Below are 27,996 nucleotides of genomic sequence, written 5' to 3'. Positions count from 1 at the left end.
CGTGAGACTGAGTGAGAGTGAGTGAGTCTGAGTGAGTGTGAGTGAGTGTAAGTGAGTGAGAGTGAGTGTGTGTAAGTGAGAGTGAGTGAGTGTGAGTGTGTGTGAGTGTGAGAGTGAGTGAGTGAGAGTGATATTCAGGCCATGTTTTGTACCGCAAACAGGATCCTTCCTGCAGCATACAACCGCAACTGTTAAAACCAGATCCGGCGCCCATTGAAATAAATTGCAGCTACTGCCGCAATGTACAGGATCCAGTGAGTTGCAGTTCTTGGACAGAGGTGAAAAACGCAACAAGTTGCGTTTTTGATAAAAGGTAAAAAACTGCAACTCACCGGATCCTGACACTACCGCCCGCAAACGCATGTTTCCGCAAGTCCATTGACATTGCATTGAGCAGACAACGGATCCTGTAAGATGCGTTTTGTGAGTTTTTTTGCCGACCTGCAAAATAACACTGATATGAAACCAGCCTTAGTAAGACATGACTCTTTACTAGAAGCAAGTGATTGACTTTTGAGACCCATTATTGAGTCAGAATCCTTTGGTAGTCTGATGTGCCACTCTGGCCAGCATTGTATGAGATTAGCTTATAATTAAAAAAAGGTGTTGAGAAAGGATATTACCAAAGCGAGGGGATAAATTACTTATGTGCCTTAACCATGTGCTTATTATGAACAGATTTTATATTATCTATAGTAGTCTCATGTGTGGTCATAAAAAGTAAGTGCATAGATGACAAGCAAATAGGAAATTGCAATATCTATTGTAATATAACATTTCCTTGCACAATTGCTCCACTGCCGCAGCTTAATGTTTCTTTGTGGGCATGTAGAAGTGACCTTACCACGTAAGCAGAACTGTGTGTGATTGAATGACTTATATGCCAATGACTAACCCTTATCGATTACAACACAGTAAAAATAAACTAGAAAACTAAGATTTATTACAGAAGACATTGACCTTGCCATGGAACTGACATATAGCCTATATTTACAATAACCACCTATATTTTAACACATACTTGCTTTACAGTTTCCCGCTCCTTGTTATACTTTTTTTTTTTATGAAACAATAACCAAAAAGAATTTGCTTACAAAATATTATCGCAACGGGGCTGTCATAATGTGACTTATCACTGACTGCGAGGTCTCTACTAATATAATTAGCTAATAATTGGAATAATATTCACCATTATTTCAGAAAAACATAACAGAAGAAATTGTCAGAGACAGACCATGCAATTATAATTATCAAAATTACAGAACCATTTGGGGTTTGGATTCTACGAGTTCAAATATGTTATTTGACCTATAAAGATTTTTCACACAAATCTGAATTTAGACATGTTCTCCCTGGATATTTAACACAGGAAAACTACATAAAAAAGTGTTTTTCTGGATGTTTTTTTCCACGAAACCAGTACTGGATATTAAATATGAAGACTTAAGTGTATTTATCCTTCTCTATTACACAGCCTCTTTTATATCTAGCAATTACTGTTCCGAATAGGAAAAATGTGAATTATCATAGTAATACTGATCAAAAATAACACAAAATGATCAACCATAATTAATGCATAATCTACTAACAATTATCTACATAGTCTAAAGCCAGTTTACACGCTGAAATTTCGCATACGATCTTGTATGCGATTTGCAACGCCCCCATCGTATGTGAGGCACGTTCAATTTGTTGAACGTGCCGCACAAACGATTAACCCCCATCACACATACTTACCCTTCCATACGACCTCGCTGTGGGCGGCGAACGTCCACTTCCTGGAGTGGGAGGGACGTTCGGCGTCACAGCGACGTCACACGGCAGCTGGCCAATAGAAGCGGAGGGGCGGAGCTGAGCGGGACATAAACATCCCGCCCACCTCCTTCCTTCCGCATTGTGGGCCGGGAGCCGCAGGACGCTGGTAAGATCTGTTCCTCGTTCCCGGGGTGTCACACACTGCAATGTGTGCTACCCCGGGTACGATGAACAATCTGACGTGCAATTCCAGAGTCAGGTACGATGTGTATGCGATGAACGTTTTAACGTTCAATCGCAATCGCACGTACCTGTCACACACTGCAATGTACTTTCAATGCCGGATGTGCATCACTTACGACGTGACCCCGCCGACACATTGTAAGATACATTGCAGCGTGTAAAGCAGGCTTAATCCATACAAATTGGCAAGATTAAGCAATAACATACTATAAAACAACTGAGGATAGCAGCCATAGCACACGCCAACGTAGATTTGTAGTATAGCGGTGCATTAGGCCTTAGGCTACTTTAACATGTAATAATTTTAGTAAAAATTACATCACAACAAGAACAACAACAACAACACTGCACAGTAAATATAATAGGTACAGTCTCATGCAGGGATTTTTGTATTGATGAAACGATACATGCTTTAGATCAGGGGTCTCAAACTCGGCTGAGTGTATGGGCCGCACATAGAAAAAAAATGATTTTTGTGGCCATATTGATTGCAGGACAAAGTGACATTTTTATTGGTACCATATTTTTTTTTTCTCTACACCTTTGGATCATTGTTTTTGATCATTTTTTTCTTATTTATTATAACAAATGTGCACGTTTTTTGTTTAAATACATATATAAAAAAAAATTATTGATGGTAAAAAAAATGTTATGCTTTATTTTTTTTTTTACATTTTATCCCTTTCTTGTATGTAATATAGTTTTAAAATTAGCACCATATAGTAATTTTGGACAACATCTTTTAGTAATGTTCCCCTTTTTGAAGTAATCTTCTCATCCTGGTCCCCATCCTGTAGTAATGTGTCCATCCTTGTCCCCTTTTACAAATGTGACCCATCCTTGTCCCCATCCTGTAGTAATGTGCCCATCCTGTAATAATGTGCCCATCCTTGTCCCCATTTACAAATGTGCCCCTTCCTTGTCCTCATCCTATAGTAATGTGCCCATCCTGTAGTAATGTGCCCCATCATTGTCTCCATCCTGTAGTAATGTGCCCATCATTGTACTCTTTTACTAATGTACCCATGCAGGTTCTCTTCTTGTAGCAATGTCCCATCCTTGTTCCCTATTGCCCTATTGTGCCATTCTACACACACACACACACACACGCAATGTCCTGATCCCCTATTGTGCCATTAAACACACACACAAACAGAAAGCAACAATATGCCATACTGGTCCCATATTGTGCCCTTAAACACACACACACATACTTCTCAAACATTCTTTTCACGTGTCCTTCGTTCCCTTGTCGCTCTCTTCCCTGCTTCTTGCTGCTTGCAAACATGAGCCCCCCTTGAAGATAGTGGCTGCTGTCAGCGCTTCATCTAAAATTCTTTTTGCTGCCGCCACACTGAGTCAAGTTTTCTTTGCACTATTCCATTGGCAGCCACTAGCCAATCAGAGGCAAACAGGAGACATCATACGCACCAGCTGCTTGCATCTTATTGGCCAGCAGCTGCCATTAGAATAGTGCAGATAGAGCTTGCCTCTGCCACAGCATCAATAGAACGTTCATCTGAAATAAAGCAGGGAGCAGTGACGGCTGAGGCCCCTGCACTGGCCGCGATCGTCAAGGAGGGAACAAGCCTGCGGGCCACAAGAAGCAGCCTGAGGGGTTGTATGCGGCACCTGGCTCGCGTATTTGAGACCTCTGCTTTAGATAGTTTGCATTAATGGCACTAGTTGGTAGCAGTATAGAAAGCATGGTCAATCAAGGGCCGGCAATGGAAGGTCAGCAGGTACCGCAGCTGAAAGAGAAGACAACTGCAATAAAAAAGCCAGAGTTTCCTGCAAAAAAATGTTTCCTGAGTGATTTACTGTAAATAGTATTTTTTTCATTGTATACTATAATAGGAAAAATAAAGCTTAGGATAGGAAACAATACATTCATGGTTTAGTTGTGTAAATTACAATTTTAATATACCGATTGAACACTGGCAGACAAGAATAGCACTGGTTTGGTCATTTCTGTACCTCTCATAACATCTTATAGAGTTCAAATAAGAGTATAAGCCCATGCATAGTTGACTCTTTCCTAGTAACGATTGGTTAGTCAATACTTTTACCACCACAAATAATATATTAACCCCTTAATGCGATATCATGTACATGTACTTGATAGCAGAGATGATTGCGTGTGGACAGGGCCCAGGAGGCTTTCTAATTTTACTCCACATGGCCTTAACTTTTATGGAATTTTGAATAAATGATATTTTTACTCGGATGGATGTGCCGCTGATTCCTCTCACCCCTATGGTAACACCTTACTAACACGTCTTTGCTTTACACCTTAGCCCAATACATATACATTACATTATCAACACTGCTACAATTTATACATTACTATACCTGACATTAAACATTCCTATAACACTGCTATATATAGCATCACATTATGCATTAACTCTATCTTAACCCATGTGCAGGAAACCAATTTAAACATTACACATTACAATTACCATAACTTCAATACAATAGGTGAATAGGTGTCTACAAAGGGAATGTGACAGTCTGTCCACCTTCTTAGACCCGCAACACACATCCGTTTAATTTGTACGTGTGCGGTACGTATTTGCACATACCGGAGACACGTAGACACAGAGACCCATGTTATTCAATGGTAGATGGCACACACACGTAAAATCACACGGAACGTGTGACCGTGTGGTAAGTATGTGTGTGCGCTTTTCTACACGGACGACATGTACGTTTTTGGCCGGCAGCACGCAGGCACGGACCCGCTTTAGTCTATGGGTCCGTGCCTGCACGTACCGCACACGGAGTATGTCCGTGTTCAGCACGTTTCGTGCGTGTGCTTTTTTACACTAGCGATCTTTTCTTTTTTTTTTTTAAATTAAATTCAGTATACTTACCTTTTTTTCTGCTGTTCTCAGTCATACTTACATTGGCGCTCGGTTTTTTTCTTCCCCCGGCTCATACCGCTCCCCGATCACCAGCGCGGTGAGGAACAGCTGTGCAGAGAATACGCGGCAACAATTACTTTGAATATGCCGGCCGCTCATTAATCAATCTCGTATTCCCTGCATTCCCCACCCACAGACGCCTGTGATTGGTTGCAGTCAGACACGCCCCCCACGCTGAGTGACAGGTGTCTCACTGCACCCAATCACAGCAGCCGGTGGGAGTGTCTATACTGTGCAGTAAAATAAATAAATAAATAATTTAAAAAAACGGCGTGCGGTCCCCCCCAATTTTAATACCAGCCAGATAAAGCCATACGGCTGAAGGCTGGTATTCTCAGGATGGGGAGCCGCACGTTATGGGGAGCCCCCCAGCCTAACAATATCAGTCAGCAGCCGCCCAGAATTGCCGCATACATTATATGCGACAGTTCTGGGACTGTATTTGGCTCTTCCTGATTTGCCCTGGTGCATTGGCAAATCGGGGTAATAAGGAGTTTTTGGCAGCCCATAGCTGCCAATAAGTCCTAGAGTAATCATGTCAGGCGTCTCCCCGAGATACCTTCCATGATTAATCTGTAAATTAATCTGTAAATTACAGTAAATAAACACACACACCCGAACAATCCTTTATTAGAAAAAAAAACACTAACAAATTGCCTTGTTCACCAATTTAATAAGCCCGAAAAAGCCCTCCATGTCCGGCATACTCCAGGATGGTCCAGCGTCGCATCCAGCTCTGCTGCATGAAGGTGACCGGAGCTGCAGAAGACACCGCCGCTCCTGTCAGCTCCAGGAGTGGCAGTGTCTTCTGCAGCTTCGGTCACCTTCATGCAGCACAGCTGGAAGCGACGTTGGACCATCCTGGAGTACGAAGGACATGGAGGGCTTTTTCAGGCTTATTAAATTGGTGAACAAGGCAATTTGTTAGTGTTTTTTTTTTTTTCAAATAAAGGATTGTTTGGGTGTGTGTGTTTATTTACTGTAATTTATAGATTAATCATGGAAGGTATCTCGGGGAGACACCTGACATGATTAATCTAGGACTTATTGGCAGCTATGGGCTGCCAAAAACTCCTTATTACCCCGATTTGCCAACGCACCAGGGCAAATCGGGAAGAGCCAGGTACAGTCCCAGAACTGTCGCTTATAATGTATGCGGCAATTCTGGGCGGCTGCTGACTGATATTGTTAGGCTGGGGGCTCCCCATAACGTGGGGCTCCCCATCCTGAGAATACCAGCCTTCAGCCGTATGGCTTTATCTGGCTGGTATTAAAATTGGGGGGGACCGCACGCCGTTTTTTTTAATTATTTATTTTACTGCACAGTATAGAAACGCCCACCAGCTGCTGTGATTCGGTGCAGTGAGACACCTGTCACTCAGCGTGGGGGGCGTGTCTGACTGCAACCAATCACAGGCGTCTGTGATTGAGGAAAGCAGGCAATACGAGATTGATTAATGAGCGGCCGGCATATTCAAAGTAATTGTTGCCGCATATTCTCTGCACAGCTGTTCCTCGCTGCGCTGGTGATCGGGGAGCGGTAAGTATGAGAGAGGGCTGCTCACTTCAGTCACTCGGGGGATTAGCGGTCACTGGTGAATCCTTCACAGGTGACCGCTAATCAGTACGCGGCACACAGACAGAGCCGCGGCATGACAATGAAGTCGGGTGAAGTTCACCCGAGTTCATTCTCATCGCGCAACTCTGTCTGCTGTCAGCCGACATGTATCAACGACATTGTGAAACACACAAACAGACATTCCACACGGACATTCCACGTACACATACACGGGCATTTTACACACAAACACGGACATTTTACACGTACACACGGCTCGCATACACCATCACACGGATGCCATACGTATCGGAGAAACACCCTAAAAAAACGGAACACAGACCCGAAAAACGGACCGTGTCACACGGACTTTTTTTGCGGAAGTGTTTTTTAGGCCTTACACATTCACCAGTCATGTCTTCAGGTGCCGTCATTCTTTTTAGTATTTTTCTCATCCGGAACAGATTGCTTTGACTTCTTCCAGCTATGGCTCAGCTCTCTAAATGTAACACACAGACTTTTATGGTTGAGCACTTCTAAAGCATCCTCCCTAAATGATCCTACAATTATACAGTTACAGTGCCATTTTTGTCCCTCAGTAACAGTATCCCCCAAAATAACGTACAATACAGTTTTGATGCTCCTCTATTCATCCCCCATAATGTATTAATGCTTATATTTCCTTTGTGTCCAAATACAGTAAAATTTCCCCCAATGTGGCACCCATGCAATAGTATTTTGCACCTATTGTGCCCACATATTATTGTACAACCCTTTTTTTTTTATAGCCCTGTCATAGAAGAAATATTCCCCTTTATGGTCCTCATACAATAATAATGTGACCCATGTGGTCCCATATAGTAATTTTGCCCCCTAATGTGGCCTCCTTAAATGTATATTGCCTACCTATGTGGCACACACCTAAAAGTAATGCTCCCATTTTTCTGCTGCAGTCTGCCCTCACAGGGCACCTCACATAACAATTAAGAAGAAAAAACAACTAAAACCCTCACTTATCCCTGTTTCCATGCCAAGGGACTCTGTCCTCTTCCTCCTTTTCCCGGCTGACTCCTTGACTGGCACATACTCTACATCCATAGATCTATTACAGGCCCACAGCTGCAGAGAAGGCTAACATTATGTTGCAGGCGACGCAAAGACGTCTCACCAGCATCAATCCACAGGCTGCTAAGGACATGCTGATGATGTGTTATGCAACTGCCAACTTTTGATAGTCTTGCAGATGTAGAGTGCGGGGCAGGGAACCGGTGGCTCACTGCTCCACAGTGTTTTTAAAATGGAGGTGTGACCCAAATGGACACAATCCGAAAAGCCGCTTTACACGCTGCAACATCGCTAGTGATGTCGCCAGCGATCGCACCCGTCTCCGTCGTTTGTGCATCATGGGCAAATCGCTGCCTGTGGCGAACAATATTGCTAGGACGCGTCAAACGGACTTGCTTTCCTAGCGACGTTGCTGTGGGCGGCAAACAACCTCTTTTTTAAGGGGGCGGTTTGTGCGGCGTTACAGCGACATTAATCAGTGGGCCACCAATAGAAGTCGGAGGGGCAGAGAGCAGGCGCATTCACGTCACTCCCATCTCGTTGCTGGAGGACGCAAGAACGTTGTTGTTCGTCGTTCCCGGGGTTTCACACGTAGCGATGTGTGCTGCCTCAGGAACGACGAACAACCTGCGTCCAGCACGAGCAACGATATTTTGAAAATGGACAGCATGCCAACGATCAACGATTTGGTGAGTATTTCTAATTGTTAGCAGTCGCTCGTAGGTGTCACACGCAACGACGTCGCTAACGAGGCCAGATGTGCGTCACGAATTCCGTGACCTCAATGATATCTCGTTAGCGATGTCGTTGCGTATACAACAGCCTTTACACCCTTGGTTGAAGATCTTTGTTGTGTAAAGGTCTATTAAACATATTATGTCTTGATAGCATGCAACATAAAGAAGATTTACATGAGTATCTACCATACTTTAAGTATATTACAATTAAAATATTGCTGTTTATATATTGCTTTCTTTTTTAGTTACTAGCTTGTAACTTTTTCCTCTTGAAGACAGTTTGATCAAACTTTCCAATTTGAGAGCTCAATACTATTGATAAATCGTAGTTTAAGAAACTGTGACCTTGATGCATCAATAATGCCGTACTTCTCAACTAAATCGCTGGGTTTGTTGATTCCCCTGTGTACTGGAAGATGTATATTTATTCTATAATTAGGCGTAAATGAATATTTATAAGTGTGCTGCCTGTTGGTTCTAATTGCCGGTTGGATATTGTTGACTTATTTTACTGTATCTTTATAGTCGGTAATTCATTCTGTGTAATATGTTTTCCTATTTTTCTCGTCCTATAATTAATTACTGACACTACCTTTTGAATGTCTAATTAAGATAAGCGGTACATGTATACCTTTTTGCCCTTTAAACAGCATCTTTCTTGTATGAATATTAATTGATAATTTTATTCCATAAAAGAAATGTTTAATTCATCAAATTATATTTTCATGCAGAAAATTAACTTTCCAGGTAAGCATGAACACACAAAAATGAAATCCTATATGCAGCACTTTTATAAGTCATCTGCTTTTGTGTGACCGTGGAATACGACTTCACCTTGACTTTCTTGAGTCACTTACCAGACATGGATTCAGAATGCTGTAGAAATGCAACATCTAATTATTCCTGTACTGTTTGAAACTTGCTTCATTTGATGATGTCCAAGGGCTACAAAGTAGATATTAAAAAGTTTTATATCTGGGAAGAAAAAGGCTGAAATAACCAGTCCTTGGATAAGTATGCTTGACATATAACTGAAACTGTGGCTGAATATACTCTTTAATTGACAACTACCAGATTTATAATATAGTTATAGTTTTAAGAAAAATTATAGTGCCATGCTGATTAAGGATATAAGGCTGTAGGAAGATGGTTGATTTGCAATTAGCACAGAAAGTTGATTGCTATCACAGAGACACTGATTTTCACTACAATATAACAGGTGTCATGTTTTAATTTGTTGTAAAATACATTTACGTTGGAATCTCATTCATTGCTATTAGGTCTAGTGTTTCTTCAGCTCACCTGCTACTCGGGCTGCTGATCCTTGCGGGTGCCTGGAATCCACTGGTAAGTCCCAACCGGTCAAGAACAGTGGAAAAGGAAAGGAAAGGATCCGGCACAACCTCTTCTTAGAATAAAATTATCATAATTTTTATTTGAAAGTATTAAAAATACCATCCGTGAAAACTGAAAGAGATGTTAATCCATGGGAGCTTAACGCGTTTCAGACTTCAGCATAAAACCAAAAAAGAGTCCTTAATCATAAGTATCCCATGTATACCACAGAGCTACTAAAATAGACTGACTCGTTAGATGGACACAAGGGAGGGGCAGGCCGTTCTTAATTATATGTCAATCTGAATATGTGCATCCAATGTTGGAAGAGCTGATCTGACAGGAAATAATATTAGTGGATAAAGAAGAATAAAGTAAAAATATAATAAAACACCTATATATAGGCATATATAGGTGTTTTAGATAATTTGCATATCTAATTTCCATGGGGAGCATTGCATGGCCCATAAGTCTCCTAACTAAAACATACAGTTTAGGACTCATGTATCACAAAAAAAAAAATATTTGTATGAGAAAAAGATATTTTGACATAAACGGTGGGATACGGCCCACTCTTCAACTGGTTAAGTACATTCTTTGTCACATCTGATACTTGTGAATTTTTCAAAAGTGTCATGCAGAGGTTTACATCGAAATATTTCAGCCTCTTATCTTGGCACCAAAAAGTAGCAGAGAGCTATGGAAGAATCAATCTCACTTCCTCCACTGTATTACTCAATCATTATGCTCTGTGTTGATGAAAATGGCACACACTACCATTTCGTCATATCATTCAGACATTTAATGGTTGTGTTTCCTTTTCACTCAATAGTGCAGGCAAGTACAGCAGTTACAATGAACTGTCCTTCAGATATTTCAGAATAAGAGACATTGGAGTTTTCTGTGAAAAGTCAAGTACCAGTCACAACACTAACAGCACTGTAGATATCAGCAAATTAGTGAAAATAACAATGCTAGAAAAGCTGTTTTCTTTTACGAGCCAAGAGTCTGGATTTAGATTTTCCAACAATACCATCATTCACTGTCAATTGTAAAATTATTCCCAATTATGTATTTTTTTCCTGTTTAGTGACAATCCATATAATATTTGCATTTGATTGACTAAAACACAGGAACACTCATAATTATCGTTTGGGCATTATTCTGTAGATAAAAGGCAGTCACTCTCCTAATAAGTGATCGGATAAGAATTCTTTCGGCTAGGTAGCTTGTCTTTGCTCCCTTTGGACTGCCAATGCCGCTCTTACAGTACATCTCAAAATACTCCACAGTACTGAATTAATTTTAAGTTGACAAGATTGACATCGCTTTTATACATGTCCTGACAGTGGTACGCAGTTTACAGCTTCCATGGTGTGCTGCTGTCAATGTCACCCAATAGGATGATGACATCTAATGGCCCCAACACATCCTTGTCATGTCACAAGCTTTAAGATACATAAATAAATAAGGGAGAGCTAAGGGGCTGTCAAGAAGGGAGGGAGATCAATATTAGGATGAATAAGGAGAAAAAAAACAGTTCTTGTAGGTTTTATTATAACTAGGGATGATATTGAGAATCAACTTTGAGTTGAATTTTCCAACATTCACAGAACCCCGAAAATTCAAATCATTTGTAATTCAATTGGCATTAATTGGCTAAGAAAACATAATGCCCAATGCAATTTCACACAATGCTGGAGAGTTACATAGCGAGGTAATGACATCAGGTGCAGCCATGCTGGCTTCTCCATAATGCCCTGCAGCTATCACTTCCCATGGTTCAGCGGAGCTAATCAGGGGGCACTATCACAGCCAGCATAAAATATGGGGCTGGCCAAGCAAAGAAGGGATAGGAGGTAAGAGCACAAAGCTCATTCCACCTAGAGACAGAAAAAAGACTAAATTGGATTATGTTGAACTTGTGTTAAATAACATTGAAAATAGCAATAGAAGTCAGTCTGTAAAAATTCAAGTGAGATATGTAGCTGCATAGTCTGAATCCATTGATCTGTGATATATAACAGTATCAGCATCTGAATAACAGTATTTTCTTTCATCTTCATATGCTTCAATTGCAAACCAAGACAACATTTTAGTACCCTATGTCCTAATTTTGTTAATAAACGAGAATTCAGAAACCTAGACTTGTACAGTTGCGACCAAACGTTTTGCATTTTTTTTAAAAGTGGGATTACTTGTCTGTGGTTGTTGTGAAGCCATTTTCCTGGTAATTTTAGTAAAATGGAAGCCACTGGTTGTCAGCTCTAATGGTGAAAATTGTGTATCACATTGTTTTATCCTTTTATGTGTTAGTTTTCCACATTTCCTGGGCCAAAGGTTCTGCATATTTTGTCATGGTTTGTCTAATTTTGCCTAAATATTTTTTATATGTGTGCTTTTTGGATAAAACATGCAAAGGTAAAGCCAAATTTATCATCAGATGACAGGAAGCTTATTATTCTGATAGTGAAGTCAGACAAAAGGAAAAAGCCATCACCACTGCATTACTAGCGTTATTGAGCCTAGTTCTATTGGCATTGTACCAGAGGAGAGACACTCCACTATACTTTATACCACCACTGCGCTCTATTGAACTATATATAGAGGGGACCTTTGGCTGTTTTTGCATACTTACCATTTGGTATAACAAAAGGGAGAATTAACCATTCAAGGTAGAGGGACCTACAGGTATTCATCCTTCTCAGGGCCTTTGGGCTATTTTGTATACTTACCACATGGTATTACAAAGGAAGAATTAACCATTTATGATAGAGGGATTTACAGGTATTAATCCTTCTCAGGCATGTTTTTTCGATGTGCTTCCAACATTAAGAGATCCCACCTACCAGCTATAAAAATTTCCCCAACTAAAAAGTGTATTACATATAACACAGGTTTACGTTTAAGGCTTTAGACGTTCGTTAAACAACCCGATATCATTATTCATTGTTCAAACCTCCGTTTTTTTCTATTAGATAAAATCCTTTGATGAAGACCAAATTATTGGGTCGAAATGTTAACGTAGGACGAATACTACCTTCGGATTTTTCTGTTCACTAATTCACTATTAAAGCATTGAAATGAAACCATGTTTCATTATTTTTTATTAAATTTGTGCTATATTCTAAATTTTTTATTATTCAATCTGTTTGGTAGTGATGCAAGCACCATATATATTGCCCAATTGGAAAACGTAATGATGTAAGGTACCAAAAACCTACAGTGAAGCATGGTAGTGGCAATGTTGTAATTTGGGGCTGATTTTCTGCATCTGCCATTGGCCCTCTGAATAAAATTGATGGAAATATGAATGCTACCATGTACAAGGATGTACTGGAGAATGTAATGCTGACAAAACCAAAGTAGTCAGGAGCAGGACATTCCAGTAAGACAATGATCCTAAGCGCACATCCAATTTAGTAAAAAATTGGTTAGCAAAGAAAAAATTTCACCTGTTGCATTGGCCAAGCCAATCACATAATTTACACCCTATAGAGCAGCTTGGGATGTCTTGGGGCCCGTACCCATAGCAATATAGATGAATTATTTGCAAATTTGCAAATGGAATGGAGCAAGATCCGTCAAGATGTCTTGAATACCCTAGTAGCTTCAATGCCTCATCAGTGTAAAGCAGAAATTAAAGCAAGAGATTATGCTACAAAATACTAAGTTCTGGAATTGTAAGCAATGAATTACTGTCTATGTTGTGATCATTAAATAGGATATGCAAAACTATTGGCATTCAGTTTTCTTTAATTAAATGACCAAACCTATATTCAAAGGCATTTTGGTTAAAATTAAGGTCTTGTATGGTGACAACTTCATGTACTTCCAGTTCCTCACCAGGAAAATGGCACCACAACAACTAGACAGAAGTAATCACACTTTAACTCTATCACACCGGATCCTGTTGTTGCCTTCGTGACCGGGCCAATTTTTTCATTTCTGACCAGTCACTTTGATAGGTTATAACTCTGCAACAGTTAAATGGATCTTGGTGATTCTGAGAATATTTTTCGTGACGTATTGTACTTCTAGATAGTGGTAAAATGAAGACGATATCTTTTGCATTTAATTGTGTAAATATTGGAAATTTGGAGAAAATTTTTAAAATTCTGCAACTTTCAAACTTTGAATTTTTATGTCCTTAAACCAGAGACTTATATCACACTAAATAGTTAATAGATAACATTTCCCACTTGACTATTTTACATCAGCATAATTTTTAAAACATCATTTTTTTTTTGTTAGAAGGGTTAAAAGTTTATCGTCAATTTCTCATTTTTCCAACAAAATTTACAAAGCCATTTTTTAAGGACCACATAACCTTTGAAGTGACGTTGAGAGGTCTAGCTGAAAGAAAATACTCAAAAGTAACACCATTCTAAAAACTGCACCCCTCAAAATGCTTAAAACCACATCAGAAACCAAAAGCAATGTGGAAGGAAATAAAAATTTTACTTTTTCCCATAAAGATGTTATTTTAGCCTCAAATTTTGCATTTTCACAAGGGTGACAGGAGAAAATGCACCATACACTTTGTTGTGCAATTTCATCTGAGTATGCCGATACTCAATGTGTGGTGGAAATCTATTGTTTGGCAGGGCTCGGAAGGGAAGTAGCGCCATTTGAATTTTAGAGTGCAAAATTGTCTTGAATAGATTGCGAACTCCATGTCGCATTTGGAGACCATGGGAGGTCTTGTTTTTTGCACGACAAGTTGACGTTTCTATTGGTACCATTTTCAGTACATAACTTTTGTATCATTTTTTATTCTCATTTTTGTTAGGTAGAATTACCATGAAACAGCAATTCAGGAATTGGTTTTTACTGGGGGATTTTTATGCCATTCGCTGTTTGGTAAAAGTAACAACATCGGTTTATTCTTTTGGTCAGCATGGTTATAGCAATACCACATTTATATCATTTTTTTATGTTTCGCCGCTTTTACATAATAAAAACTATTTTGAGAAAACAGAATATTTTTTTGCATTGCTGTATTCTCAGAGCTATAACTTTTTTTTACTTTTCCTCTGATGGAGCTGGGTGGCTCATTTTTTTGTGGGAGAAGATGTAGTTTTCAGTAATACCATTTTTATTTATGTTCAACTTTTTGATTGTGTTTTTTCTGCAGTATGATGAAGCATTTTTTTGCCACATTTTTTTTAAACTGTTCACTGAAGGGGTTAAATAGTATAACAGTTTTATAGATCAGGTTGGACTGGACGAGTTAATACCAAATATGGGCAGATTAATAAGGCATCTTTTGCATTAAAGAATTTATACAGTGTTCAATACAGTACTAGGAAACCTTTCAGTGTTGTAAACCTATTTTCATGGCAAAAAGAAGCTTACCAGTATTACATTCCCTGGCAAATTTATTAGCCTCTAGTGGAGTTTTCTAGAAAAACTTGACGAAGACAGCGAATTCTGATCTCAAACAGTTCAATCATCTCTAAATGTAAACTATTCTGCAAATTATCACATAGGTGCCTGATATCGTAAATTTAAGGAAAAACAATTCAGTTTTAGGCTATGTGCTCACATGACTCTGTACCCGCGGAGTTTGCCACGGAAAACCTGCGGATTTATCTGGATTTTCTAGATAAATCCGCAGGTTTTAGCAATTACAGACACTCCCCATGTTATCCTATGGGACATGGGGAGTGTCTGTGTCCATGCTGCGGTATATGCGGCTGCGGAAATATGCTGCAGATCTCCTGCAGCCGCACATAACTGCATGTCAATTAGGCTATGTGCCCACGAGAGCTCACGCATTTGGATATATCCGCAGGTATGTCTGCAGGTTTCCCGCAAATCAAAAAAGTCAGTGGAGCCTCTGTTAGGAGTCTCAACACAGAAACTAGCCAGATATCCCTCCGGGAAGGACCCAGCCAAGGGGTGACTCTTTTTAAGAGACCACCATAACCACCATATTAAGTGGCGCTTTTAGTCAATATCCAACTTTTTGACAACTTTTAAGATATGACAAGGGAAATACCAAGGGCAAGTATCCATCCACAGACAGCTGTTTCGGGGTATTGCCCCTCATCAGTGTGGAGTAGGATTCTGGCCAGGTGGGAGCAATGCCTAGAAGGTTTCCCGCAGCAGGTTTCCCGCAGCAGCTCCCCAGAATCCACAGCTATACAGAATCCACATAGCTGTGGGATTCCAGCGAAATATCTGCGGAAAATCTGCGGATATCCGTGTGACTTACCTGCGGAAGTCCCAGCCTCTAGCTCCATAGTGGAGGGCCGGAAATTCCGCAGGTATTTCTGCAGGAATAATTGACATGCAGTTATGTGCATCTGCGAGACATCCGCAGTATATTCCGCAGCTGCACATACTGCAGCATGGACACACACTCCCCATGTCCCATAAGATAACATGGGGAGTGCCTGTACTTGCTCAAAACTGCGGATTTATCTAGAAAATGCAGATAAATCCGCAGGTTTTCCGTGGCAAAATCCACAGGTACATAGTCCCGTGGGCACATAGCCTTATTCTTGCGGAAATACCTGCGGAAATCCCGGCCCTCCACTATGGAGATAGAGGCCAGGACTTCCGCAGGTAAGTCGCATGAATGTCCGCAGGTTTACCGCGGAATTTCGCTGGAATCCTGCAGCTATGAATAGCTGCGGATTCTGGGGAGCTGCTGTGGGAAACCTGTGGACATACCTGCGGATATATCCGCAAGTGTGAGCTCCCGTGGGCACATAGCCTTACTTTATGAAGTAATACCTTGATATGAACATTTGCATGAGGCATAATGGGTTAGTCCCATTGTATACAGTTATGAAACATCCACAGGATATGGGTAAATGTAGTACAGATGTGATCCATTTATAGCCTTGTCCTGTGCCACCATTAGAAGAGAGGTTGTGATGCAAGCACAGCACGCTTTTTCATATATACAGTATATATATATATATATATATATATATATATATATATATATATATATATATATATATCATACACTTGCACCATATCTTGTTGATATTCTATAAATGTACAGATGGGGCATCCCTTTTCAACCAATTACGACTAATAATGCACAGTGGATTTATATATATGATGGGCTTGTCGTCATTGAGCATTCTTTTGCCCACAAGTGTAAAAAAAAACCTGTGCTTCATTACCTGTTTTTTACTTTGAGTTTTCTATGGTTTGGTTGCAGCATACAAATCATGTTTACAGCGCTGCAGCTAATCACAGAGCTTAACAGCTATGCCAATGTAGAATGAATGGCTGATCTTAGTGATTGGCTGCAGCAATGTTAATGTGACAGCTAGTGATGGGCGAACCCCTGATGTTCGTGTTTGGCAAACTCATTTATACTTTTTGTAAAGTTCGGGTTCTGAGATAACGTGAACTTGTCTTTGAACCTCGAACTTGGACTTTAGAGTTATGGGTTGGGCGGGGGGGTCTGTAAAATAAAGAATATAGTTAATAATAAACATTGTCATTATACTTAACGCTTGTGTGACGCGTCCTGCAGACCTGCTCAGCCACTGATCGGACCCGGAAGCAGAAGTGGCTGGGAAACAGTAGCTGAGCGGGTCTGCAGGACACATTGCGGGACCGATAAGTATAATCATAATGTTTTTTGCTAATGTGCTTTTTTTTACAGCCACTGGACCGGAACTGTAAGACGAGCTACCCAGGAAAACTCATGTTTGGGACATGTGCACGAATACTATGTGTTCGGAACGGACCCTGAACTTTACAGTTCGGGTTCGCCCATCACTAGTGGCAGCCCTATTGCAGTCAAACAAGAGAGATCGGATAGAGGCGTAGATGCAGTGCTGGAACTGAGGAGGGTAAGTAAAACTAAGTTTGCTTTTTAACACCTAAGTGAGCCGGCAGGCAGAAGTTTGCTGAAAGAAGACAACTGTGTTAAAGAATAAACACATTTATACTATACTAAATAATAAAATAGTTCATCCTTTATATATATCCTGGGACTGATGTTTCTATCAGGCACACTTCCATTAACACCATTTAACATATTCTATATGATAACATTCTTATTCTCTTTGATTGTAATTTGTGCTTTGTTTTGTTTTTTTGCCAGCTGTCAAACGACAGAGATATTCTTGCATTTCAAAATATTGAACAAGAATTATTTTCATGTTTTCTCAAAAACTAATTATTTATACGGATGAATGAATATGCTTTGGAAGTGATTAAATCAAAGAAACATTAGTACATTTGTGCTGATGATAATTCCCAAAATGCTTACATAAGCAAATGGAGCTTTAATTTTGAAAGGCTAAAAATCAGACAGACAGTCTTCCCACCTGGAACAAAAGGCATCAAAGTTTCTTACAAAGTGCAGCAAATATAAAAGTTTATTTGTAATGGAAAGAATCCAAAAGAGACAAATAAATCAAAATATAGGTAAAGTGATAAAGCCAATTTTAACAATAAAGATGTGTATTCTTTTATTTTACTCCAGGTGCATCTTCCCAGTAGCCACTATCATCTTTATTGTTCATTGATGCAGATCTTCTTTACTGCAAGAAGAAAGGAGTTGTATTTTTCAATAACACCATCTTATAGTACATATGATGTACTATAGTGCTAATGGATTTAAAAAAGCTACTAAAAGTTATGCTGCAATAATTCATGAATTGTCATGTAAATGGTCCTAGAGGCAACAATAGATTTAATTGCACAGCAGTCATGGGTAAAATAGACTCATTCTGTAAGACCTTGTAAATATGGCCTTAATTATACAGTCACTTTCATCACTTCTCTGTACAGTGCCGCAGAGTATGTTCATGTTTGAAAGATACAATGAAATTGAAAACAATAAAGTAAAATATTGATTTAAAATGAAATTGCTTTTTGCAAGATTTTAAATGAAAGGCCATTGAAATAGCATACAGATTAGGCAAGCTATATATGACTTGACAAGAGAACATGATTACAATACGTATAAAATAAAATTAAGAAAGAAAGGGTCCTTAAGAGTTATTAAAATATTTTGCAGCTGTTGTCTGAAGAAAAGATCTGCAAATTATAATTATGTATTTTAATTCCTAAAAAATTGCCTTACATTCGGAGAATGAAAACATTAATTGATAACATTTGGAGGTTTAAACTTTTCTTGACCAAGTAGTGTTCACATGGCTGTAGTTTGTAACAATATATCAGCGTAGGTAACAGTGATCGGTAAAGGACAAAAGAGAGATTGTGCAGCTGCAGTTGTTACAATATATCAATGATGGCACAATCCTTTGATCTAAACTTATCTAGGATTTCCTGATGTAGAAGACTCTATTCTAGAAATCTGCTCTACTCAAAACTAATGATGGACGGACTCTCAGATACCTGGGATCGGCGGGTCTAACCAAGTTTAAAAAAAAACCTTGGTTCCGGCCCAGAATTGAATCTGGATATCTGGCCGGATGCCGGTCCCCATATAAGTCTACAGGGACCAAAATCCAGTGCTTAAAAATTATGGTAGAAGAGATAAGGGGATTGCAGCAGGCATGTTATACTTACAAGTCTCTGGCGTGGCTCTAACGCTACATTCAGGTCCGCTCATTATCGCTCATGAATATTCACTGCTTCCCTTGTCCACTGGCAGTCCCCTTATTTGTGAGTGGTTGCAGTCAGATCAGTCCCCACCTTGTGTGACAGACGCTGTCTGCGGCTCTATTGTGGTGTAAAAATAAATAAATAAATAAAATATTGGCATAGGTTCCCCCCATATTATGACTAGCATTCGAGTTCGGTTCAGTTCGTTGAACGGAGGCTCCGTTCGATGAACGTTCGACGAACTGTTCGACGAACCACTCGAACCTCATTGAAAACAATGAAAGGTAAACACAAACACATAAAAACACATTATACCTTTACACATACAGTTAATAAACATTGCCATAACACTTACAGGTCTCCGCGACGCGTCCTGCACTCTGTCTTCCGCCGCTTTTCCTTCCGATAATCACTGTGTCCTCCCGGTAATCAGCACTGATGATAGGACCTATCGTGACGTCAAAATAGCATGTGACCAGTCATGTGTCTATTATCTCATTGGCTACAGACTGGTCACATGGCTAGACGTCATGCTAGGTCCTGTCAGTGGATCTCTCCGGTACGCGGTGATCGTTCCAGAATCTCTGTGTACCAGCTTAATGCTCTGGCACATGGTCGGCTTCCCCGTCCATGCATGTGGGAGCTCTTTACAGAGTCAGCCCACATGCAAGGACTAGATGACACAGCCGGTGAATTGCGGCATCGGGAATCACGTGATCGGAGCACCGTTGCTATGATAACCCGCCTGTCAGCGGTAACGTCACTGCTTGTAGCTTCTGCTCACTCACTGAGTGATTAGACTGCATGGGAGCAGCAGCGTTCTTCCTCCCATGCAGTGCTGTCTGATGTAGCAGAGCTGCATGGGTTGAAGGAGAAAGAAGACAGAAGAGCAGGATCATGTAGGGCTGACAGGGAGTAATAAACATGGAGACTCTAAGTGTGTCTGTGTATTTATTTCTATTAAAGTATTTTTTCTCTCTGTCGTATCTTTTTTTAACCCTTTATTGGAGATTCTTAATGGCCGGGTCAAACTTGCCTGACATTAAGAATCTCTGGCTTAATACTAGCTAGTAAAACAAAGCTAGTATTAACTCATTATAACCCAGCAAGCCACCCGACTTCAGGGCTGCTGGAAGAGTTGGATACAGCGCCAGATAATGGCGCTTCTATGAAAGCGCCATTTTCTGGGGCGGCTGCGGACTACAATTCACAGCAGAGGCGCCCAGAAAGCTCGGGCCAACCTGTTCTGCGGATTCCAATCCATAGCTGCCTAGTTGTACCTGGCTGGACACAAAAAAGGGGCAAAGCCTATGTAGATTTTTTTTTAATTATTTCATGAAATTCATGAAATAATTAAAAAAAGGGCTTCCCTATCTTTTTAGTTCCCAGCCGGGTACAAATAGGCAGCTGGGGGTTGTGGGCAACCATACCTGCCTGCTGTACCTGGCTAGCATACAAAAATATGGCGAAGCCCACGTCCTTTTTATGGGGGGCAAAAAGCTCCTGCATACAGTCCTGGACTCATTGCGGGGGCGTGTCTGACTGCAACCAATCATGGGCGCCGGTGGGCGGGGAAAGCACAGAATAACTAATTGAATAATGAAGTGGCAGCCATTTTCAAAAGAGGAAATGCCGCTGGAGATTTGTGACGGCCGTGCAGCGAGACGCCCGTGATCGGTGAGCAGGAAAGAGAGAGGGATTGAGCTGGGGACGCAGGATGCATGCAGATACGAAAGGTGCGCACATAATTACTGTGAAAAGCCACGGTTTTGGTGATCGAACCGTTCTTGAACGTAACTTGAACTGCTGAACTTTTAGCAAATCGTTCGAGTTCGTCGAACAACTCGAACACCTCCCAAAATCACTCGAACATGAAATTGGCGAACCTCGTACCTCGAACATTGCACATCTCTAATTATGACATGCAGCACAGATAAAGCATACAGCTACAGGATGCAGCCCCCAGCCATGTGCTTAACTAGGCTGTGTATCAAAAGAAGAGAATTCACATTTGCCTTCTTTTTAAAAAAAATAAAGAAATTATTTAAAAAAATGGCATGCTAATGCCCCCAATTTTGATACCCAGGAATGATAAAGCTGACAGCTGGTATTCTCAGTCTGGGGAGACCCATGATTATTAGACTCCTCCAGCCTAAAAATATCAGCTTGTAGCCACCCAGGATTGTCACATCCATTAGATGGCACTCGGGTACTTTTGAACCCGCGGGGTCCGGACATTTACAGTATATAGGTAAAAGGTTGCCCAGTAACTGACTGGAGGGAAAAAAAACAGTTAAGCTGTGGGATTAGCCCAAAGGGAGAGGAGAGAGTCCCTAGGGAAAAGACTGACTTTAGCTTAGAATTCAGATAGGGAACAGCTAGTGAATAGGATGGACATACAGTCTGTTGAGTCGTATTTTTGTCGCATTCTGTGGATGACTTGTTGAGTCTGCAACACTGAGACAGAATAGAGTAGTGTGAGAGAACGAAAAGATGCACAGAAAGTGGTCGTAACCCAAAGCGTAGATCAGCAGCTAAACTTGAGACTGGACAGGGTCTAGAGACAGGCCCCGAGTAGCTTACACCTGAGAGGTAACAGGCCAGAAGGGTGTTGGACGCAAAATGAGTATGCAGTCCTGTGCGGCAAATCCAAGAGCATCGTTACTCCATGTTGCTGGGAGGATGCGGAACTGTGGGTATACAAGAATGACTTTTTTGTGTCATTCTGTTATGCTAAGCTAGGTGGTGGCAGAAAGGCTGGGAACAATCAGGACAGTAACAACTCAGGGGAATTTGGAGGAAGTGTGTTTAATGGTACTTTGGTACTCCAATAAGAATTGTACCAGCTACATCTTACCAATGATTTTTTTTTGTTTCATTTTTATGTGGCAATATGGGGTGATTTGAACTTTAGTAGTTTTTTATATTTTTGAATTTTTTTTCCTTTTTGCAATATTTAATAGGGGACTTAAACCTGCAGTCGGCCAATTCACTGTACTATACAAAGCATGAGCTCTGTCATCACAGGAAGATTGTGATGACAAGAACAGGGGTCATAAGCTGACCTCCAACTGTCATGACATTCCATTGGTATGCCGTGATCGTGGGGTGACCATGGAAGGGATCAGAGATGTGCTTCCTGTCAGGGCATCTTAAATGCCGCTGTCAAAGATTGGTAGTGGCATTTAATTGGTTAACAGTCACATGTGGATCTTGGATCCACCTGTGGCTGTTAGAGGCATCAAGTGTGTGAAAAGATGTGGGCTCAGCATGGGGACACGCCCTATGATGTAAATGTACATAATCAGTTGCAAAGGGGTTAAAATTCCAACAAACATCCATATTGGCTTAGAACAATAAAAAACACCAATGCATTCCTGGTGTGTTAAGCACCTTTAGTCATGATTATACCACAATTGTTGTTTAAACAGTTTCCATGCATTAGCCAATTTTGAACTGAGTGACCTCACCTCACAAAGAGGTCACCTGAGGTCAGGTTACCTGTGATCACAGTTGCAGGATCTTGGGAACCTCTAGCTGTGACCACAAATAAACTGAGTAACATCACCACTCATTGTGTGGCTCAGTCTCTGACTAAAGCTCACAGCGGGCGGTCGTGTGGATTATGTCAGACCTGGGTGTTTTGGGGAATAATAAAGGGGTGAAAAAGGGTGTTTTTTGTATTTTACTTCAAGTAAAGGATTTTTTTGCTGTTTGTGCTTATTTCTTTTCACTTACAGATTAGTAATGGGGGGGGGTCTCATAGATGCCTCCCATTACTAATCTAGGGCTTAGTGGCAGCTGTGAACTGATATTAACCCCTTATTAAGATACCTCCCATTACTAATCTAGGGCTTAGTGGCAGCTCTAAGCTGTTATCGACCCCTTATTACCTCGATTGCTACCACAACAGAGCAATCTGGATGAGCCGAGTAAAGTTCTGGGACTGTCAACAATTCTGGGCAGCTGCAGGCTGCTATATTTAGGCTGGGTGGCCCCAATAAGCATGGGTCTCCCCAGTGTGAGAACATCAGCTTCCAGCTGTTGGCTTTATCATGGCTGGTTTTTTGTTCTTTGTCTTTTTAAAAGACTCATGTGTTCTTCTTATTTTGATACACAGCCAAGATAATGCGCAGGGCTGGGGGCTGCAGCCTGTACCTCTATGCTTTATCTGTACTGGGTATCATAACATGGGGGGGAACCCTACCCCAATTTTTTTATTTTTATTTTTTTTTACAGAAATAGAGACGATATCACACAGCACCTCTGATTGGTTGCAGTCAGACACGCTGTCACACAGGGATTTGCTAAAACTGTCTCATTTATAGACCTGTTACACTTATACTAGACATCTTTAACCCCTTAACGACCTTTGACGTACTGGGTACGTCATGGTGACATGGTGCTAAACGACCCATGACGTACCCAGTACGTCATGGCGAAATTGGGGTCCCGGAGCCCCGGGGAGTGAAATTTGTTTAATTACACAGTAGACTCTGGAAGAGGGGACCTCTGCCTGACCTCAGGAGGGGTGGTGCCTCCTCCCCGAACCTACAGAGGTTGTGATTGGCTGACGAACGCCGCTCAGCCAATTACAGTCACTGTAATGTTCCAGCCATTGAAAATGGCTGGAACATTGAAATCCAGCCCTGATCAGTGTTGCTGTAGCACTGGCCATTGGCTGGAGCTGGGTGATCGGTGCTTCACCCGCCCCCAGCTCTGATTGGAGAGACCGGTCTTGTGACCGATCTCTCCAATCACCGTGGATCTGGTGCCGGTGACCTGTGTCCGTCCCTGAAAGCCGAGGAGAGCGGTCTCTGCGGGTGCCCATCGGTAAGTTGCTGCCCCCGCCGCCCGCCCCTGTCCCCGATCGCCCTGCCAGCCCCGCCGCTGTCTCCGATCGCCCCGCCAGCCCCGCCGCTGTCTCCGATCGCCCCGCCCGCCACCGCCAGCCCTGCCGCTGTGTCTCCGATCGCCCCGCCCACCAGCCCCGCCGCTGTCTCCAATCGCCCCGCCCGCCACCGCCAGCCCCGCCGCTGTGTCTCCAATCGCCCCGCCCGCCAGTGCCAGCCCCGCCGCTGTTGTCGATCGCCCCACCCGCCACGCCGCTGTCTCCGATCGCCACCGCCAGCCCCGTCGCTGTCTCTGATCACCCCGCCCACCACCCCTGCCGCTGTCTCCGATCGCCCCGCCCGCCAGCGACAGCCCCGCCGCTGTCTTCAATCGCCCCGCCAGCCCCAGCCCCGCCGCTGTCGCCGATCGCCTCGCCCGTCACTGCCAGCCCCGCCGCTGTCTCCGATCGCCACCGCCAGCCCCGCCGCTGTCTCCGATCGCCCTGCCGCTGCTCCCGATCCACCGCTGTCCCCGATCGCCCCGCCCACCACTCTCCCCGCCGCCACATTCGCCACTGTCCCCGCTGCCACGCTCGCCACTGTCCCCGCCGCCACGCTCGCCACTCTCCCCGCCGCCACGCTCGCCACTGTCCCCGCCGTCGCACCCACCTTTTTCAGCCGCTGCTGCCCCCGAATCGGCCCCCACTGTTCCCGATCGGCCGCTGCCGCCTCCTTCATTGGCTGCCCCTTCTCCATTGCCACTACACCTCCCCCTCCATGTGCTGCAAGCCACCCTCCCCCCACATGTGCTGCAAGCCACCCTCCCTCTCCATGTGCTGCAAGCCACCCTCCCCCTCCATGTGCTGAAAGCCACCCTCCCCCTCAATGTGCTGCAAGCCACCCTCCCCCATATGTGCTGCAAGCCACCCTCCCCCCACATGTGCTGCAAGCCACCCTCCCCCCTCCATGTTCTGGGGGCCCCCCTCCCCCCGGGGCCACCCCTCCACCATGTGCCATCTCTCTCTCCCATCAGACTCCCCCTCCCCGATTCGCTGCTTGCTCTCTCCCTTCCTCTTCATCTACTGCCCCCTCTCACACGCCTCAATCTGTTGCCTCCTTCATCTGCTGCCTCTTCTGTCTGCTGTGATCCTGCTGCCTAGATCCATCCTGTAAGGTAGGTATCCCCATCTCACCTCCCTCCCCCCCATCCTCCGCCACTCCTCCATCCGCTGCGCCATTTCCCATCATCCATCCGCTGCGCCCTTTCCCATCCTCTGCCGCTCCTCCATCCGCTGCGCCCTTTCCCATCTTCCATCCGCTGCGCCCTCTCTCATCTGCCGCCCCGCCCTGTCACATCGCATTATCCAGCGCAGTTGCTCGCTTCCAGACTGGAGTGGATGATGCGATGCGAGACTCGTGCATTGCTCTCACGTTTGGCACTGGTCTTAGTGGCAGGTGCTCATATTTTTTTTTTATTTATTCTTTTTTTTTTTACTCATGTCTGTATTTTTTATTTCGCCAAACTATTTTTTTTGTATGGGGGTGGTCTAGTTTCCAAAATGGGATCACATGTGGGGGAGCTCCATTGTTTAGGCACCTCAGGGGGTCTCCAAATGCAACATGGCGTCTGCTAATAATTCCAATCAATTTTACTGTGAAATAGCGCTCCTTCTCTTCTGAGCCCCGCCGTACGCCCAAACAATTGATTTCCACCACATATGAGGTACCTGTGTACTCAGGAGAAATTGCACAATACATTTTATGGTGCATTTTTTCCTGATACCCTTGTAAAAAAAAAGCTACCTGTTTGAAAAAACAATTTTGTGGTAAAAAAAAGAATAAAATATTTTCACGGCTGAACATTACAAACGTTTGTGAAGCCTCCAGGGGTTCAAAGTGCTCACTAAACAGCTAGATAAATTCCATGAGGGGTCTAGTTTCCAAAATGGGGTCAATTGTGGGGGAGCTCCATTGTTTAGGCATTTCAGGGGGGTCTCCAAACGCAACATGGCGTCCGCTAATAATTCCAACCAATTTTGCTGTGAAATGGCGCTCCTTGCCTTCCGAGTCCTGCTGTGTGCCCAAACATTTGATTTCCACCACATATGAGGTATCTGCGTACTCAGGAGAAAATGCATAATACATTTTATGGTGCATTTTTTTCCTGATACCCTTGTGATAAAAAAGCTACCTGGTTGAAGCAACAGTTTTGTGGTAAAAAAAATTTTTTTTCTTTTCACGGCTCAACGTTATAAACTTCTGTGAAGCCCCCAGGGGTTCAAAGTGCACATCAAACATCTAGAAAAAATATTTGAGGGCTCTAGTTTCCAAAATGGGTCAATTGTGGGGAAGATCCATTGTTTAGGCACCTCAGGGGGGTCTCCAAAGGCAACATGGCGTCCGCTAATAATTCCAACCAATTTTGCTGTGAAATGGCGCTCCTTGCCTTCCGAGTCCTGCTGTGTTCCCAAACATTTGATTTCCACCACATATGAGGTATCTGCGTACTCAGGAGAAAATGCACAATACATTTTGTGGTGCATTTTTTCCTGATACCCTTGTGATAAAAAAAAGCTACCTGGTTGAAGCAACAGTTTTGTGGTAAAAATAATTTTTTGCTTTTCACGGCTCAACGTTATAAACTTCTGGGAAGCCCCCAGGGGTTCAAAGTGCACATCAAACATCTATAAAAAATATTTGAGGGCTCTAGTTTCCAAAATGGGGACACTTATGGGGGAGCTCTATTGTTTAGGCACCTCAGGGAGTTTTCAAACCTGACATGGCGTCCGCTAATGAGTGCAGCTAATTTTGCACTCAAAAATTCAAATGGCGCTCCTTGCCTTCCGAGTCCTGCCGTGTGCCCAAACATTTGATTTCCACCACATATGAGGTATCTGCGTACTCAGGAGAAAATGCACAATACATTTTGTGGTGCATTTTTTCCTGATACCCTTGTGATAAAAAAAAGCTACCTGGTTGAAGCAACAGTTTTGTGGTAAAAATAATTTTTTGCTTTTCACGGCTCAACGTTATAAACTTCTGGGAAGCCCCCAGGGGTTCAAAGTGCACATCAAACATCTATAAAAAATATTTGAGGGCTCTAGTTTCCAAAATGGGGTCACTTATGGGGGAGCTCTATTGTTTAGGCACCTCAGGGAGTCTTCAAACCTGACATGGCGTCCGCTAATGAGTGCAGCTAATTTTGCACTCAAAAATTCAAATGGCGCTCCTTGTCTTCAGAGTCCTGCCGTGTGCCCAAACATTTGATTTCCACCACATATGAGGTATCTGCGTACTCAGGAGAAAATGCACGATACATTTTATGATGCATTTTTCCTGATACCCTTGTGAAAATACTAATTTTTATGGCTAAAGTAACATTTTTGTGTTAAAAAAGTAAAATTTTCATTTTTTTCTTCTACGTTGCTTTGGTTGCTGTGAAGCTCCTAAAGGGTTAATAAACTTCTTGGATGTGGTTTTGAGCAGAGTGAGGGGTGCAGATTTTAGAATGGGGTCACTTTTGGGTATTTTCTTTCGCCTAGGTTTCTCAAATCACTCCAAATGTGATGTGGTACCTAAAAAATTTTTTTTTGTAAATTTTGTTGGAAAAATGAGAACTTTGAACCCTTCTAACTTCCTAACGGAATTTTTTTTTTTTTCAAAAATTGCGCTGGTGTAAAGCAGACAAGTGGGAAATGTTATTTAGTAACTATTTTGTGTGACATATCTCTCAGATTTATAAGCATAAAATTTCAAATTTTGAAAATTGCGAAATTTTCAAAATTTTCGCCAAATTTCCGAAATTTACACAAATAAACGCAAAACATATCGGCCTAAATTTACCACTGACATGAAGTACAATATGTCATGAAAAAACAATCTCAGAATCGCCAGGATCCGTTGAAGTGCTCCAGAGTTATAACCTGTCAAAGTGACACTGGTCAAAATTGCAAAAAATGGTGAAGGTGAAAACAGGCTAGGGGCTGAAGGGG

The sequence above is a fragment of the Anomaloglossus baeobatrachus genome, chromosome 6 (genome assembly GCF_048569485.1).
Source record: "Anomaloglossus baeobatrachus isolate aAnoBae1 chromosome 6, aAnoBae1.hap1, whole genome shotgun sequence".
Taxonomy (NCBI): Eukaryota; Metazoa; Chordata; class Amphibia; order Anura; family Aromobatidae; genus Anomaloglossus; species Anomaloglossus baeobatrachus.
Note: the sequence above shows the minus strand (reverse complement) of the source record.